The following is a 15,864-nucleotide window of genomic DNA, read 5'->3' as shown; positions in this document are numbered from 1 at the left end:
GCCCGCAAAGAAGCCCGGTGCACGTCATCCTTCCTCTGCCCATTGCATGGGGCAAATATTAGAGCAATTCTATCTGAAAGCTTTTAGCTCCTGTAACTGATTATTTATATTTGTGCTGTAATAGCCAGATGCTGCAATAATAGTAAGGATTTAATTGTTTTAATGAAAGTAGCTTTTTCTGCATTCAAATCAATTTGTTAAGTTTGGATGATGGAATATAAGACTGGATTTGGCCATGCTTTTCATGTGCCCTGAACAAAAAGGCACAAGCCATTTCAGAAAAACTAGCTTGGCATACTGAAACTTTTAATAAGCAATATCTGCATAACTAAAGGCAATAGGAACAGCCCAACCTGAAGAAAAAGGGTTTTACAGGAATTAGTGTCTCGCTGTCACATTTGTAAAAGGGACACATGCATTTTTCAGATCTTTGCACATTAATGGCTGTATTTGATTCAAAATACAGTCAGTGAACCCTCAGTAAATGGAATTAAATGGTATGTGTCTGATTTGAGGGTGACAATCCACCAATTGTTTCTTGTTTGAATTACTACCTGCGTGGCTGGGCACAGCAGTAATTGAAACTATAATGTTTCACTCCTCTTTAGCTATAATTTATCTGAAAAGTTCATTCACCGCTATTCTATTCTCCTTCCTGAAATCTCTCCCGTTGCCATTATCATGCTGTCAGGGACCACATCCTTTCTGCATGCCCAGATTTTGACCTGGCTTGGGCTTGGCAATTCAAGCACGTGAGCAACCTGCGTTTCGCTGGACCAGCCCCATCTCCCCCCTCTTGCTCTGGCCACGGGCAACCGATCGGGGGCTCAGCTGCTCTGCAGGGCATGGGGCTCCTTTTATTCAGCCTCAGGTCTCTGCTTTGCCTTTGGCTCAGAGCTCAGGTGAGCACATCCTTACAAGGTCCTTCAAATTTCCCTTCAAAACCAAGAATTTGCAGTGACTTTGAGACCATCTTGTTTTGTGCGACCACGATTATTGACTGCGGGACCTGGACCTACTTGTACAGCTATAGCTGTAAATGAAGAAGTATCAGAGGTTACTCTTCCATCTGTGCCTTGTTTTGTTGCTTTAGTTGGTTCTTACACACTATGCAGAGGTGTCTGTGGCTGCCACAGCAGTGCTGGGCATATGCTAGGGGTAACAAATAGATTGCCTCTCTCTTGACACTACCCATTTATAAGAAATTTCTAGTCTGTTTTCACCCAATATTGACAAACAGAAGAAAATGGAATGTATTTTATTCACCCATAAAGTCTGACATTTCCAAAGATGGAATCAAATTATCCTTCTCATCTATCTGCAGATGGCTGGATCGCTGGCTAGGTATGACTTTATGCCCACAGAGTAATGACACCTAGTAATGACACCTAATTTCTGAGATTTCAGAGCGAGCTGGTCTGAGACAAACAGGGTTATTTTCCTTACAAATAATACAAACCACAAAAGCCAGACTGTGTCCCAAGATGATAGCACTTCTTTCTCCCATGGGACCAGGCTGGAAATCCCTGGGAAGCCCTTGAACGCCTCTGCCAGCAATGGGGCATGTTCTTGGCAGAGACATTTCTACAAAAGCATTTGCATCTTCTGTTCGCAGTTGGTGCCATTGCCTGTGGTCTGGTTGTGATTCAGGAGTGATGAACCTTGGATTTTGTCCTTGCTTTTGGGGTGACTTAGATGAAAATCCCATGTGGCTTGCGTGCAAGCTGTCTGGGAACGTGGTGGTGCTACAAAGAATTGCAGGGAGAGGCAAAGAGGGGATCATAGGAAAGAGGATAATGAGATTTAAAAGATAACTAAGGCTGCTGGTTCCCAAATACCACAGTGCTCATAGCTGGGCTGGTGAGCCCAGGGAAAAGCCAAGTGCTGGAGAAAAGCTGGCAGCTGAGGTGGGGCTGCAAATCTGCAAGTGCTGCTGCAGGGAGGGTCCTCAGCACCTCCAAGCCCTGGGGCTGGTCCCTCTCTCCAGGCACAAGATATGTGGAGATGCCCATGCTCTGGGAGGCATTCATGGCATCGATCTACCAATCTTCACCTCCACCAGGACATCCTGGCACCTTGACAAAGCATCAGCATTTGAAACTAGGCTGAGCTAAGGAGATGGGCGGAGAATAGCAATGAGCAAGGACAGACTGGCATCTAAATGTGGAAGGAGTGTGGCAGCCCATGAAGAGAGAGCTGGGGAAGGGGTGGGGATGGAGTGAGACAAAGCACCTGGAGGACAAGTGCTGAGAGGGGAACACCTCACCCAAGGGCAGAGGAGGGCGGTTCCTCCCTGGGGAATTCCCTGCCTTTACATACCAGCACCAGGAGGACCCTTTGGTCCCTGTGGTGATGGCAGATCAGGGGAAGGAAGCCTCTCCTCCATCCTCTTCTGGACCCAAAGGCTCTTGAGTTTCCCCTTCCAAAGCTGATGATGCCACATCCAGCAGTGCAGGAAAGCTCTCAGTGGGCTCGAATATAGTAACTGTGCTGGGCAGAGAGAGAAATACCGATCCAGGTCATGGCACTATTTTCTCTAACCAAATCCCCAGCAGCAAAGCAATCCCAGCTGCCTCAGATGGGAATTTCACCCAAAATGAGACCTCAAGAGTTAGTCTACAATGTTCTCCCACCCCTTCCATACCTTCACACACAAACCACTTCATACACACAGACTGTCTTTGTTAGGGGTTGTACTTCTTCATGCCTGGAGTCACAGAGCCATACCAATTTAAACCACCCCTTGTCTTTTCAAGTTTACTTACTAAATTTTTTTTTTTTTTGTTCGTCTTAGAGTGCAGGCTGAATAATTAGAGCAAGTGGCTGCATTTCTCAAAATAAAACTGGGATTTGTAAGTGCCAAAGGACATTGGCGGTGCTGGAAGGGAAAGGTAATTGACATTCCCTTTGGGAAATCTCTTAAAAAATTTGGGCCTGGGCTGCTTTGATTTATTGTCAGTGGTGCAATACAGGCAGGGAATATGATAATCCTCGCAAGCAAACAAACAGCACAACCAAAAGAAACCAAAGCAGAAGTTGAGCTCTGCTGCGTGTCTGACAGCAGAGAGGGACTGGCTGTGACCGGGCTGATCTTCCAGCTTTTTCATTCCAACCATGATGTTAGGGCATTACAATGCAAAAAAAAGACAATAAAGTTCTTCTAAATGGGGCTGGAAGGTCTCATCAGCAAGCACAGGACCCTGCAGACGAAGCCCATGAGGGGCTGAGCGCTCAGCCGTCCCTGGGCTGCTGGGGAGAATGTGGTCTTCTGGGCTATGGCTGTTCCAGGGCTTCCCGAAACGCCGCAGTGAAGTTCTGCTGCCCGCAGCGGTGCACAGCGACACGGAGCTGATTAACTGCAGGCTCCCCCGGGCTTGCCAGGATTTCCAGAGAAGGGAAGGAGAGAATTTGTGTGGCATCCCACACCCCACCGTGGCGAGAGGAGAGCCTGTCTGCTCCCCAGCCTACATGCCATAGATAACTAAATACCTGTTTATGTGAAAGAGAGATATATATGCACCCACACCGCTGCAAATGTGGTGTGTATGTGCTAGGTTCATGGCACAGCCTTGATTAACCTTTGCCTGAGTCACCCCTCCTCTTGCAACAAAATGTGCATTAAATGATACTCTTACAAGATGAGTTTGCGCCAGCCTCTCAGCGGCTTCTGCTTAAAGGGCAGCTCTGATGTCCTTGCTGTTGGGATATTTCCAAAAGGGAATAAATTGTTGTCCCTTATCCCAGTCTCCCTGTTACAAACCGCTTAGTATTTCTGAGACGGGCACTTGCTGTCGGCACTTGCACCAGGGCTTTGCAGTACCCGGCAATCCAGCCTTCGTGTGTTAGGACGTTTTGCTCCCAGTTGCGTTAAAGCAAAGGCTCAGGTATTGCTCATCCACCTGGATTTACACAAGCACTTGCAGTGCCCTGAGCACCAAACTGTTGCAAAATGAATAATATTTTAAAAAAAACAATTTCAAATCCAAATTAAAGCAGAGCACTTCAGCATAACACAACCCCAACAAGCCCGCTGTATCGGATGCTTCCACTCTTGCAGCACCGGGGGCCAGGGAAGGGGTTTTCTGGGTGCTGGGGTGCAGTGACCTTAGGGCAGGTTGGGCAGGGAGTTGGTGCTGGGGGCTGTGCGACCTTGTAGCAGCTCCAACTCCCCCTTCCCCCCCGCAAAGGGTTTGGGGGAGTTTTCCAGTGATTCCCCTTCAGCTGCTCATTTACTAGGGGCAGAGAACAGTCTCGCACCTCACCTGTTTTTGAAGGTGCTGCTCCCCTCCCCAGGCTGCCCAAGCCTTTGATATTGCCATGTCTTTACAACTCACGACCTGACGGACCACACGCCTCATTTCTACCCAGCATCTCTCTTTTCCCATTCGGTGATTTTGTAAAAGGGTGTCTCCAAATCTCCCCTTGTTGTACCTCTGTTTCCGAATTGCAATTGGGTGTCTTGTGGTTTAACTGCTGCCAAGAGCACAGCACCTCTGGTGCATCTAAATAGCTGACTTTTTCAGGATCTGATTCAGGTCTTGCCTCCAGTGATATCAGCTTGGCTGCTGCGATGGGAACACAGTGTTAAATGTGTTGAAGTGAAGGAGAAAAACACTTGGGAACATCAGGTGCAGCACGGGGAAGGGGCTGGCGGGCTGCACTGTGGCTGCCCTCCACCTGTGCTTCCCCGGACATCGAGGTCCCTGGGCCTCCTGCTGCTCCCTGTCTAAATTTGGTGCATGCCTCGAGCGCGAAGCAATGTCCGCTCTCCTGGGCTGCCGAGTTTCTGCCTGGAGATGATGAACACGGCTCATCCCTGGTGGTGTTACGGACACCCCGCTTTGCCTCCAGCTCAAATGCCAAGGTGCTGCCATGATATCGTGCCCATGTCCCTAGATATTTTTCCATGCTCCAGAGGCGCACATGTACCCGTGATATCCCCATGCACCGTCCCCTTGGCCTGAGGACATGAAGCACTAAGAACTGTGGGTGCAGCTAAATGAGTCCCCATGCAGGGATGAGAAGGGGAGGGAGGACAGAGGGGCTGTCCATAGTCATCGCTGACAAGGAGCAGGTCATACCCTGTTGCTTTCCCCTGACCTGAGCGGGGTTTCCCTGCAGAAGACCCAGAGGAGAGGGGGAGCCCAGCACTTCAGGTGCAGTTGGTCCCCACGGCCCCGCACACGTGCACACACCCAGGGCGAGGGTGCATCTCCGTTCTCCATCCGCCACTGTAGCTCCAGGCGTGCTTTGGGAATGCAGTGAAATGATTAGATTTAGAAACAGCCTGGGAAGCACTTAATTCATGATTATCTGCAAGCCAGTTCTCCCATGGAAAAGTGTCTGCAGGGAGCCAGACACGGGGCAGGGCGACTCCAGCAACACTTAGCTCCAGTCACAAAGATTGCCTTGAGACCCTCAGCAAGCTGCAGGCACCTTCTGCTTGTGCCTGCGAGCAGAAAGGGTCTGATCCAGCAGCGTGGACCCTGTCGAAATCAATGGGAGGTTCACACTGCGGAGCTGGGCAGGGAAGGAGCAAAGCCTCCGGCGGGACAGCGATGGGGGAGAGCTGCGGTGTTCCCAGCCAGTTTGCAGCCAGGACACGCACTGGCACCGCAGCCCACGGAGCCACCGTGGCAGTCACAGGAGGCCACGCGGGTCCCGCGGTGGCTGCGCTGGCGGGGGGTCTGGCCACCACATGCTCGCACATAATTCCTGACCTCAAGTCGAAAGTATAATTCTTTCTGCGACGTCTGACATTTAGCTGTACAGCGATCCTTGCCAGGAAATTGCCATCATTTCAGTTCTGCTCCCAGCTACCGTTCTGATTTATATTTTTGTTTTTATCCAATTTTTCTGACTTGTTTTGGTAGGGTGGACAAAATGTTCTCACTCAAGACAGATGACAGTTTGCCGATAAGAGGAGCAACTTATCACAAACAGCTCCGATTCTTTCTCAAATGCTTAGTCTGTTGGAACAGCTTTAAAGTCTAATGTGATATTGTAGGTTAGCCCCAAATCTGCTTTCCCTCCTGTATTTCATACTTTATGGCTCCGAGCATCAGTCCTTTTAAAACAAAACACTTCCATCTTTTTCAGATCATCCATGCTTTTCTTCCTTTTTTCCCCCCCCCCTTTCCTCTTAATTTAACTGTTTTAAAACTCCTTTTGGTATGGCAATAAAATAAATACTGTAGGTGAATGACCTCTTGGAAGCTTGGTGTCCTTGAGTCTAACTTTAGAAATCATTTGTCACAGGCACAGAAATGTGCACTGCAATGAGAATTAGCTGCCAGATTTTTTTTTCAGGCAATTATATTGTAATTTGAGTGGCATTCTTGATAGTAGTTCAGGTTCTCTAGCCTTCCCCCCCTACCCCAGCAAACCATGCACTAAAAAAGAAAAATTCTGTCCTATTCTGTTTTAAAAATCATTTTTTTATTATTTATCGTATGGAAAATAAATGAGAGGAGGAGAGACACAAGGAAGCTGAACAGCTTTGAGCTCTGGAGATAAGCCCAGTAGGCTAAGAGGATATTACACAGTTGGGTTTAGTTCAGCAAAAACAGGACATTCTACCAGAAATTCTACTAATTTGCAATTAGTAATTTGGGCCAGAAAAATTCAGTTTATTGCAAAACTTGCAGCTTTACTGAGTGAAATGCCCTTTTCTGCTCGCAATTTGTATGCTGCTAGCAAAGCATAACATGCTCCGATCAGGTGCTTTCACTGCTTGAAATTGTAGATTTTGTAGAAAAATCACTTTTGGTCTGCAAATGTGTTATTTCAGTGTGACTATTTATCGCTAACACTCAGGCTGCATCAGTGCCTTGCACGGGACATGGGATGCACCGGTGTCTGCGAAGGGATAAGCCCCTGGGCACATGTGCCAAGGAGCTCAGGCATGTTCAAACTGGTGTCCGAAGCTCGGAGTTCAAACCTCCTCCTCTGCCGGGTAGTGTGACGCAACCAGAGCTCACTTCAGATGCCCATACTGATATTCGTGCTGCAGATGCATTTTTATGATATTCATTCCTGTAGCACAGGTACTCGGGTGTGCGGGGACAGGGCTACAGCAGGGCTCTGTCAAAGTTCAACCGGGATTGAGTCTTTATGAATAATCTTTTGGATTGCTCCCTCTGCCCTCCATTAAATAGATATAGTTCTCAAGTTTTATACATCAGTACCATACCTAGTCGATGAAACCACCCTGCGAGTCTGCATGTAGCAAGTAACCAAACACTGGAGATCTCTGCTGGGTGCACATCAGCTGCAGGACGGCCCAGAGGGACTGGGGCCATCGTCCTCCTTGGGTGCAGGATCCATCCTTGCATCCCAGAAAGCTCCTGAAGTCCTTTTGGGAGCTCCTGCTCCCTTCCAGAGCGATTGCAGGTGGGTTTGCACCGCTCCAGGGTACACGGGGTGGGAAGAGCACATTGCTGATCGCTGGGTTTGGATCATGGGTGAAAACTGTACGGGGAACTCACTTGAATTAATACAATTTTTGGGAGAAGCCTCTGGATTTGTAGCATTAACTGAGAGCAGGAGAAAGAGTCAGTGCCTTGAAATGAGGGTTGCTGAAGCTGCTACATGTCAGTTGCTTGGGGGTCAGGTCTCTTGGAGGATTTCGGCAGTCCATTTCAAAATCTTGAAAGACCTTTTGGGGGCTCAAAATACAGCTGCCAGCCTCCATTGCTAATCACATCACTACAAACACCTCTCATGTGTATTTGGAAGGAAGGCGTTTGGTGAAAAGCAAAGCTGCCTGACCCTACTTACTTGCACAGCATCAGGGGAGGGTTCATTTATCAGACGTGCTGGAGCATCGCTCCTAGATGCCACCACAAAGCAGCTGCACCTGAGCAGCACTGACCTCTCCCAAAGGGGATTTCGCAGCTGCGCCCTGGCCAATGTGGAGCTGGGCTGAGCATCCCGGCAGGCACAGCACAGATCCTGCCATCGCAGGAGACAGCACGAGCCACAGTCTGCAGCCGCCCTGCACAGCACCAGCAAGCCTCTCCCAAGGTCAAATCCCCCCAAGCAGCACAAAGGACCCTCCAGGGACCCCTAAGACTAACGAAGCCTGAAATTCAGGTCTAAACACATATACAGCCAACAAGGTGCCTCTTTCACACCCGGCTGTTACCTGGAAATAGGGCACGCGCTGTCTTGTAAGGGCACTACCTTCATTTTCCCCATGCTTGAACCCCCCCTGGCACTGGCAGCTCCCCTTGTGGCTTTCTGGGCCCCATGTGCACAGAGGCAATTGAAGGAGACACGTTCACTTCTCCGTGCGATGGAGTTATCCTCCTTCCAGTAAATAAATGTCCATGTGTGTACCTCGCGCTTGTATCTGAAGAGGAGATACTGTCTGCCCAGCTCTTTCAATTTTTCATCCTCCTGGAGGGAAAATGTGATAGGAAAAGCCTAAAAATTAAAAAAAGACTGAGGGAACAGCCATGCCTAACACCTTTTTCAGCACAGTCCACCCAATTATTTTCCTTCCCCTGCCTTTTTTAATTTTAAAGCTTCCTCTGAATGTAGGTCCCAGGTCAGCAAGGCATTAAGGCACTCCTGAAGTACCTCAACTTTAAACCATATCCCATGGAAAGGACACTAATCATCTCTCGCATCTTCAACTAAAGATACAGCACTTTATCTGGGATCCAGAGTGCATCTATAAATATCAGCCCATCTCGCAGCCAGGCAAGTGCTAGGTCCATTACAGAAATGGGTAACCTAAATCACAGAGCTGGCTGGGGCCCGCCCATGGTTAATCTTTATAATGGGAGGGAGCTGGACCAAAATGTGTGTATAGCTGAGATGGCAGGAGGTCCGGTGGGTATATACAGTGAAAATACCAGGGAAAGCTGTTCCCATAAAGATTCCCAGAATAATCCCGTCTCCCCCAGACTCTCTTGCAGCCCCATGAGCTACCACGGGACAGAGGTGATGCGGGACACAGGCGAGCGGTGACGGCCACTCCAGAGGTGTGCAGGTAGAGGACACATCTTGAGGGGGCCCTTCAGAAAATAAAATGAGCAAAGACCTATTTCTCAGCTCTTCTGCTGCTGGAGGAGACTGGATGGGAGACCACAGTGAGGAGAAAAGTTGGGGACCAGCTCGCTATTGCACTGTGTCTAGATCACAGACAGAGAGCTCCTGAAATGCATCTGTAGATCTAAATTAAAAACCTAACAGGATTTCCAACCCCTTGATTTTTGCTAGCATTTTGTTTGCTTTTTATTATCCTAAATGCATAGTTTTTTAAGGCACTGGTCCCTCGGAGAGGGCAAACCTGTACGACACCAAACAAAGCCTTTTGTGAAGCAGAGCGGGCCGTGGGTTGGGCTGGAAGAGGAGATCTCCCTCCTTCCCCAAGCACAGCCTGGGGTCCCTCTGCAAGCCCCAGGGCAGATGCTCACCTGCAAAGGCTGTTCCCAGGGACACGCTGCCATCGGCAGCGATGCTGCCAGGGAAGATGCCAGGCCATAAGATGCGGTACGCTGCTCTATGTGTTGTTAGTCATTTGTTGTGGTTAGTAAGCAAAACCTCCCAAGCTCATTTCTGTTCTATTACAGGAAGGAGAAAAAGGGAATAAAATAACTCACTTCAAGGTAATTTGCTACAGATTTTGTATATGATCAAGAGGTCTGTAAAAAGTGGGAATAGTTACAAAAATCTAACATGGCCCTTTAGAGAAAAATATCACAAAGTTATCAAACGTCGACAAAGTGAGAATAAATTGCAGTGGTTTCAATGCATTTTGCATGCCTATAGATCACAAACTGCCCAGCTCCTGCCTGCCCAGCCCGGGAGCTGCCTTTCTGTTTAGTTTGGTGGGGTTTTGGTCAAATCTCAGAGGGATGTCACTGCACGGGCTGGCGGCTCCTTGGCAAGGATTCGGTCCTGGGGGTTGGCACATATAGGGTGTGATTCTCCTCTTCTGTGACCAGCCACCACAAGGACCTGGCACAGGTCCTGCTGCTCTTTTCTGTTCCCCACATCTCTGGGGAAGCGCGAGGAGATCCAGGGTGGGAAAGGTTCCCTTCCCCCCGGGACACAGAGCACGAGAGTCCCTTCAAACGTGGAGATAAATTTCAAAACCATCACCGAAAGACAGCCGCGTCCTATAAAGTGCTGGCTGCTCTTAGGAGTGAAATGGAGATTTCTCCCGCTAATTATAAAAATGGCAGGCAAAACCCTGCACGATATGATTTCTTACATTAAACAAATTTTATGACGGAGAAGACTTTTAGTGGCACTATTTGCAGACCTGGCCTTTCGCCAGCTCACTGTCATTAAATCTGCCGATCTTAAGTATCAGCTGCACTTATTCAAAGGGGCTATAAATAAAACCCTGAAGCCTATTAAAGGAGCCGGCTTCCTCGGGCTGTTTGTCAAGCCTGCGGACAGACTGACATCGCAAGCGTTCGGGCGACCCTGGCTGGTGCTGAGCACGGGCAGCGCAGCATATCTCAGGATGGGTCTTTCACATGCTCACAGATTTATCTTTCATGCTGCAAGACACACGCGACTTTTTCATTAGAAGAAAACCTCGTTTTGCGCTGGCAACAAATAGCGCTTCTTCTGTTAGGGCTGGACAAGTCCTTGACCACACTCCTGAAGCCTGAAACTGTTTAACCTTTGGCTAGCTGCAAGGGTTAAAAATTAACAGGAGCACGGGGATAGGATAAGAAATGGAGCTGGGATATTTTATAAGACAAGGTGTTTTAACGTAAAATATGGAGAAGTCACCACTCCCAGTATGTTTATATGCTATCAGCCACACTTGCACTCGGGACTGCCACCGTTCTGGCTCTCCTCTGGGATTTGCCTGGTAAAAAAACTGCCAAGCCCACAGGCTGCGGGTGCCCCCCGCCACCCTGAGATGCCCATGGGTCACAGGCAGGATGCTCCAGGATGCAGCAGCCGTGCTCTGTGTCGCTGATGCAGCCCCTATGAAAAATGGCTAGCAGTACTAATGTGTGGTTAATGACCCATGGTTCAGAAATGACTAAGATGCAGGCATTAAATTAAATTTACAATCAACTTCCTTTTTTTTTTTTTTCTTTTTTTTTTCCCTCCCTGAAACCTTGAAACCAAAGTTCCTAATCACAAAAGTCCATGAAAGTACCTCTTCGCTTCCAGGCAGGGCAGGTGACTGCAGGCAGCCGCAGTATTGAAGTTGGGTGCTGTCACCATGCCAGGCGTGACACGGGGCTGCTTCAGTGGCAGGGTAAATTGATGACACCATCGCAGGAGAGCTTACTGGTTGATGCCAGGTTTATTTTTGTAAGTGCAAACTAATGAAATTTAGAGGTTTTAATTAAAAAAAAAAAAAGTAGAAGCTACAATTTAAAATGAAATTCATAACCGAACCGAGTGCCAATCGCATTAAGGAAACGAGCAGCTCAGGCATTTTCCCAGAACAGCCCCCACATTTTTTGGCAAGAGGCGGGGAGCTTCAGTTTGTCCCAGTGAAGCTCCTGGCTCTGCACAAGCAATGGAGGGCTGTGAGCAAGCAGGGGCTGTGCAGCATCCCTGCAGACACCGCACCGTCCGTCTGTCCTGGGCTCAAACAGGGAGGAACCACCGCGAGGGGCTTGCGATGATGCTTGCCCTGCAGCAGGCACCGACCTCTTACTAGAGACCGTTTATCCCTTTCCCATTCCCCCACCGCTCAGCCGAGGGGGGACCTCACTCATCGTGTTCTGAATTTTAAAAGGTGGCAAAGAAATTGTTTAAAAGGCAGCGAAAGGGAAGGAAAAGTAACCACAAATCCACAGCAGAGGTGTCCCAGAAAATGAAGGTGAGTATCCAGGAGGAGAGCTGAGGAAAAGACAACCTTGAACATCTCCCAACAGTAAGGGTGCATAATTTAGAGCAACCTGGAGGCATTTTGTAGCTTGCTTATTTTTCAGACTTTCTGCTCTCTTCTCTCGTACTTCTTTACTTCTCTACTCACAGATTTGCCCCTAAATACTCTGCTGGGTTAAAGAAGATGGAGGGGGTTATTTTCAAGAGCGGGGACAGGCGCATCCCCAGTCACTGAGCCCAGCAAGGGCCGAATCTGGAGAATTGCTGTGGTTTGGTTTTGCTCTGAAACAGTGATTCTATAACAGTAATACATTAACATGCACCAGCTGTAAATAAAATCACCCAGACGGGAGACTTTTCAAAACCATCAGAAGTCTCTGTTCCAGCCCTTGGCTGCAAAATTTTTAGGACCTGCAAGAAAAGGGTTGGTTGTTTTTTTCTTGCTTTCCAACAGAGCCAGTTAAAATGAGCACAAGCGTGATACGCGGTCAGCACAGCTTGGCCTGGGCTGGATTCAAGCCAACACAACCTTGAAGCACATGCCAAAGGCAGGAGATGAGCAGATGAGAGGAAACCTTCAGATCTCAAGCCACATGTGCAGGTGCCCTAAGCACAGTTCTTCCTCTCTCTTGGCTTAGCCCCCCATCGCTGAGGTTTGCAAAAATCGCTGGAAATCTCCTGGGGACCAAAAGGCAAGTGAGATTATTCCCCAAATGTGATGTTTTTATGGCAGCCCCGTAAAAGCGCTTGTGTGTGCTTGGGGAACAGCCACAGCAGGTGGAGCTGAATATGGGAAGTGGCTGCCAGAAGAAATCAGGAGGTTGGAGACCATCTGAAGCAGACGTACGACAGATTGTTTTTTGAGTCATTCTGCATCCACTGCCATGATGAGCCTGAAATGCATCTGTGCTGCAACTGGCGGTGGTTGGGCTGAGGTTTTCCCTTCTGCTGTGTTTCTCCTACTAGTTCTTTGGGCTGGTGGCCTTTCTGGAAGAAGAGACACTTGGACTGGATGGGCAGGAACAGGCACTGGAGAGCATGAAGCAGCACAGAAATCCTTCAGCATCCATCCCCATCCCTGGCCGAAGGAAGAAAATGAAGATGCTGAGACGAGAGCTAATGAACACACCAAGGGACGTGAGGAGAAGAACATTAATTGCCTGTACAGCAGTGCGGCGAGTCTGAGCGATAAAAAAAGGTGGGAACGACTAATTTATGAGTGCAAATTCTGTCTGGACAGCATGACTTAAACTTGGGGAGAAAATCTATGTGCCTGGAATATTAAAATCAATAGTTGTAACCTATTTAGAAAGAACTGAGTGGGCAAAGAAGGTGCAGGAGGGACAATCAATATCAGACATGACATTGCTGCGTTCCAAGCACCACTAGAAACTTAAGAGAAAGTGACCTCCAATACAAATAAAAGCCGAAAGAAGATGCTTCTTCAGACCACCAAATCTCACTGACTCCTTAGTCACATATCTATATAATATTTAAGAAAATTTCCCTATGCTGTCCTGGGGAACCTCAACTTGAATTATGTGAGCTGGAGCGCTCACGCTGCTGGGTTTTGGAATTTCTAAATGTCATAGAAGAGCATTTCCTAACCAAAACCAGGAGGATCCTCTGCAGGATCATCTTGACAGCTGGCGAACCGATTAGAGATCCAAAAACTAGCTACAGCCGGCACAGAGGTGACCCTGTTTCAATTGTACATGCTGGGCACAGACAGAAGAAAGCCTGAGCCAACAGTAGGTCCCTTTGCTTTTCGGCGTTGTAAGCCAGGTCACCTGGAGGATTTTAAACAGAAGATGTGAATGATATTTGGCAACTCTTTGTTTAAAAGCACTCTGGCTTCTAGGGAATCTAGTAAAGTCTCAGCGTGGAGAAAGAAGAGGTTATTCTGGTTAAAAACAGAAGCTCAAAGGGGAGTGAGAGTAGGTCTACATTCACTCAAAGGAAGGAAGGGAAAGTGGGTAATGAGGAACGTAAACCAGCCCCAAGCAGAAGGCTGTCAGGTCAAACCTATGGCTAGCAGAGCTGAGGGCAATAGGGAAGTGCTCTTTAGATATGAGAGACTAAAAGTAGTTGTCTAGACAGAATAGCAGACATTAAAAAAAGAATGCATAAAAGGCAGACGCTAAATATTTAATCTCTCTATTTTGGGGGAAAAAAGCTAAGTGGAGTAGCAATGTAATATGATGATGTGAAATATCTTCAGTTCCAACTCAGGATGTTAAACAGCTGCTACTACAGCTACAGGATTTTTTTGATCAGCAGTCCTCAATCTTCAGTGCCTGAGAGTTTTAAAATCTGTCCCAGGAGCACCCCGGGCCGGCAGCGTCTGCGAGGCGAGGAGTTTTCCAGAAGACCGAAGCAGCGCTGACTTTGTGCCAATGCATAAGTGTCGATGAGGGGGATGACTTGCATAATTATAAATCTGATTGTCTGATGTTGATTTTGTGAAAAATAATGGAAGAGCTGATAAGGGACTTGATTAATAACAATTTAAGGAGAATAATTAATTACAATCAACATGAGTTAATGGAAAATAGATCTTATTAAATGAAATTGATATAATTTTTCAAGAATGTGATTATAGATTTGATTGATTTAGTACATTTCATCAACACTGTTACGTTTGACTTCTGCGAGGCATTTGACTTAATGTTGTCTCATTTATTAGGAAGCTAAAACAATGTAAAATCAACACGGCATGGGCTAAACGGATGCAAACCCCACTGATATGTTCAAACATGTCAGAGAATCATCCCAAGTGGCTGTGTTTCCATTCATCATTTTTAGCAAATGGTAGAAAATCAAAACTCATTACAATCAAAGTTTGCTGATGAGACTGGGAGTAGGACCACGGTCGGTACGTGGATTGGTCTCTTCCTCAGACCTGCATCTTTCGTGAACCAGATATAAGCAAACACCAGCCAGTTTAACGTGGGCACACATGAAGCCACACTTCGAGGAACCAGGATTTCACCGGGGGGAGGAGGGATCCTATTACACAACGCTGGAAACTTGAAAAAATAGCGGAGTGAAATATCTCCGGTGTAACATCTACTGGGACACTGCAGCTATTTCTGGTGTCTGCGACTCAAGAAGGATGGTGATGAATGGGAGAGGGCACATGAGAATGACTGAAGCGTTGCAAAACATGCCTTATAGTGACAGATTCAAGGACCCCAATACGCTTAGCTTAACAAAGAGAAGGTTAAGGGATGCCTTAATGACAATCCAGATGTATTCAGACAGGGTACAGAAACGCAGAAAGGAAGAGCTCTTCAATCTAATAGACAGAGCTATAAAAAGAGCCAGTGACTGGAAGCTGACACTGTTAAATTCAGACTGGGAAGGGTGTGCTTTTTAAATTGGGAGAAGTGACATCAGAACAACTTCCCAACAGATGGTTTCATCATCACTGGCCATTTCAAAATCATGCTGGGTTTTTTTTTGTTTTAAGCCATATCCTGGATCCACCAACGATCACTGTGAATCGACATACAGACACCCACACCGCATGGATGGGGTGGTCCTTCTTCGGTTTTATACTGTTTCTAATAATGAGTATTTAAGTCATCATCCCCGAGCACTGAGTGGGACAATTCCCTTTTCTCGGAGTTATTGGTCTGGCCTTGGCAGAGACTCACGCAGACACCTCAGTGTTATTAGTACTTCATCTTTGCTAGTGGAAAGGCTGGAAAAGTACTATAAAACCAAATAAAATAAACACAGCCTACATCCCTCTGCTATAAATACCCCAAAATGGAGTGCCAAAGAGACCAGCTCAAAGCAAGTACATGAAGGACCTGCATTCCAGTGGTCCAGTTAAATCCTGCTGATCCCCATCTGCTGCTTTAGTTTGATAGACTTTTCAGGGAAGTGACACATCCATATTCCTTAAAAGTTGCTAAAACTGTGAGTAAAAATGTGTAGTTTGATAACACACTCATCTACGCCCAGGAAATCACAGAATGAGAGTGCGCCACGATCATGCACAGCGGGGCTTTCTGCAGGAGCAATGCCACGTCTCTG

At 47.4% G+C, this 15,864-nt stretch overlaps 1 long non-coding RNA gene across 2 annotated transcripts in view; it reads left to right on the top strand.

The window, feature by feature from the left end:
- Positions 1–14,672, top strand: part of LOC143166944 (uncharacterized) — a 46,801-nt gene extending 32,129 nt beyond the window's left edge. The window contains exon 3 of one of the 2 annotated variants that reach the window (XR_012996467.1): positions 12,787–14,672. This is a non-coding gene — a long non-coding RNA (uncharacterized LOC143166944). The remainder of the gene's footprint in view (positions 1–12,786) is intronic. The other variant, XR_012996465.1, reaches the window with a different exon arrangement.
- The last annotated feature ends 1,192 nt before the right edge of the window (positions 14,673–15,864 follow it).

The sequence above is a fragment of the Aptenodytes patagonicus genome, chromosome 14 (genome assembly GCF_965638725.1).
Source record: "Aptenodytes patagonicus chromosome 14, bAptPat1.pri.cur, whole genome shotgun sequence".
Lineage (NCBI taxonomy): Eukaryota > Metazoa > Chordata > Aves > Sphenisciformes > Spheniscidae > Aptenodytes > Aptenodytes patagonicus.
Note: the sequence above shows the minus strand (reverse complement) of the source record. Positions and strands in the feature narration are given on the sequence as shown.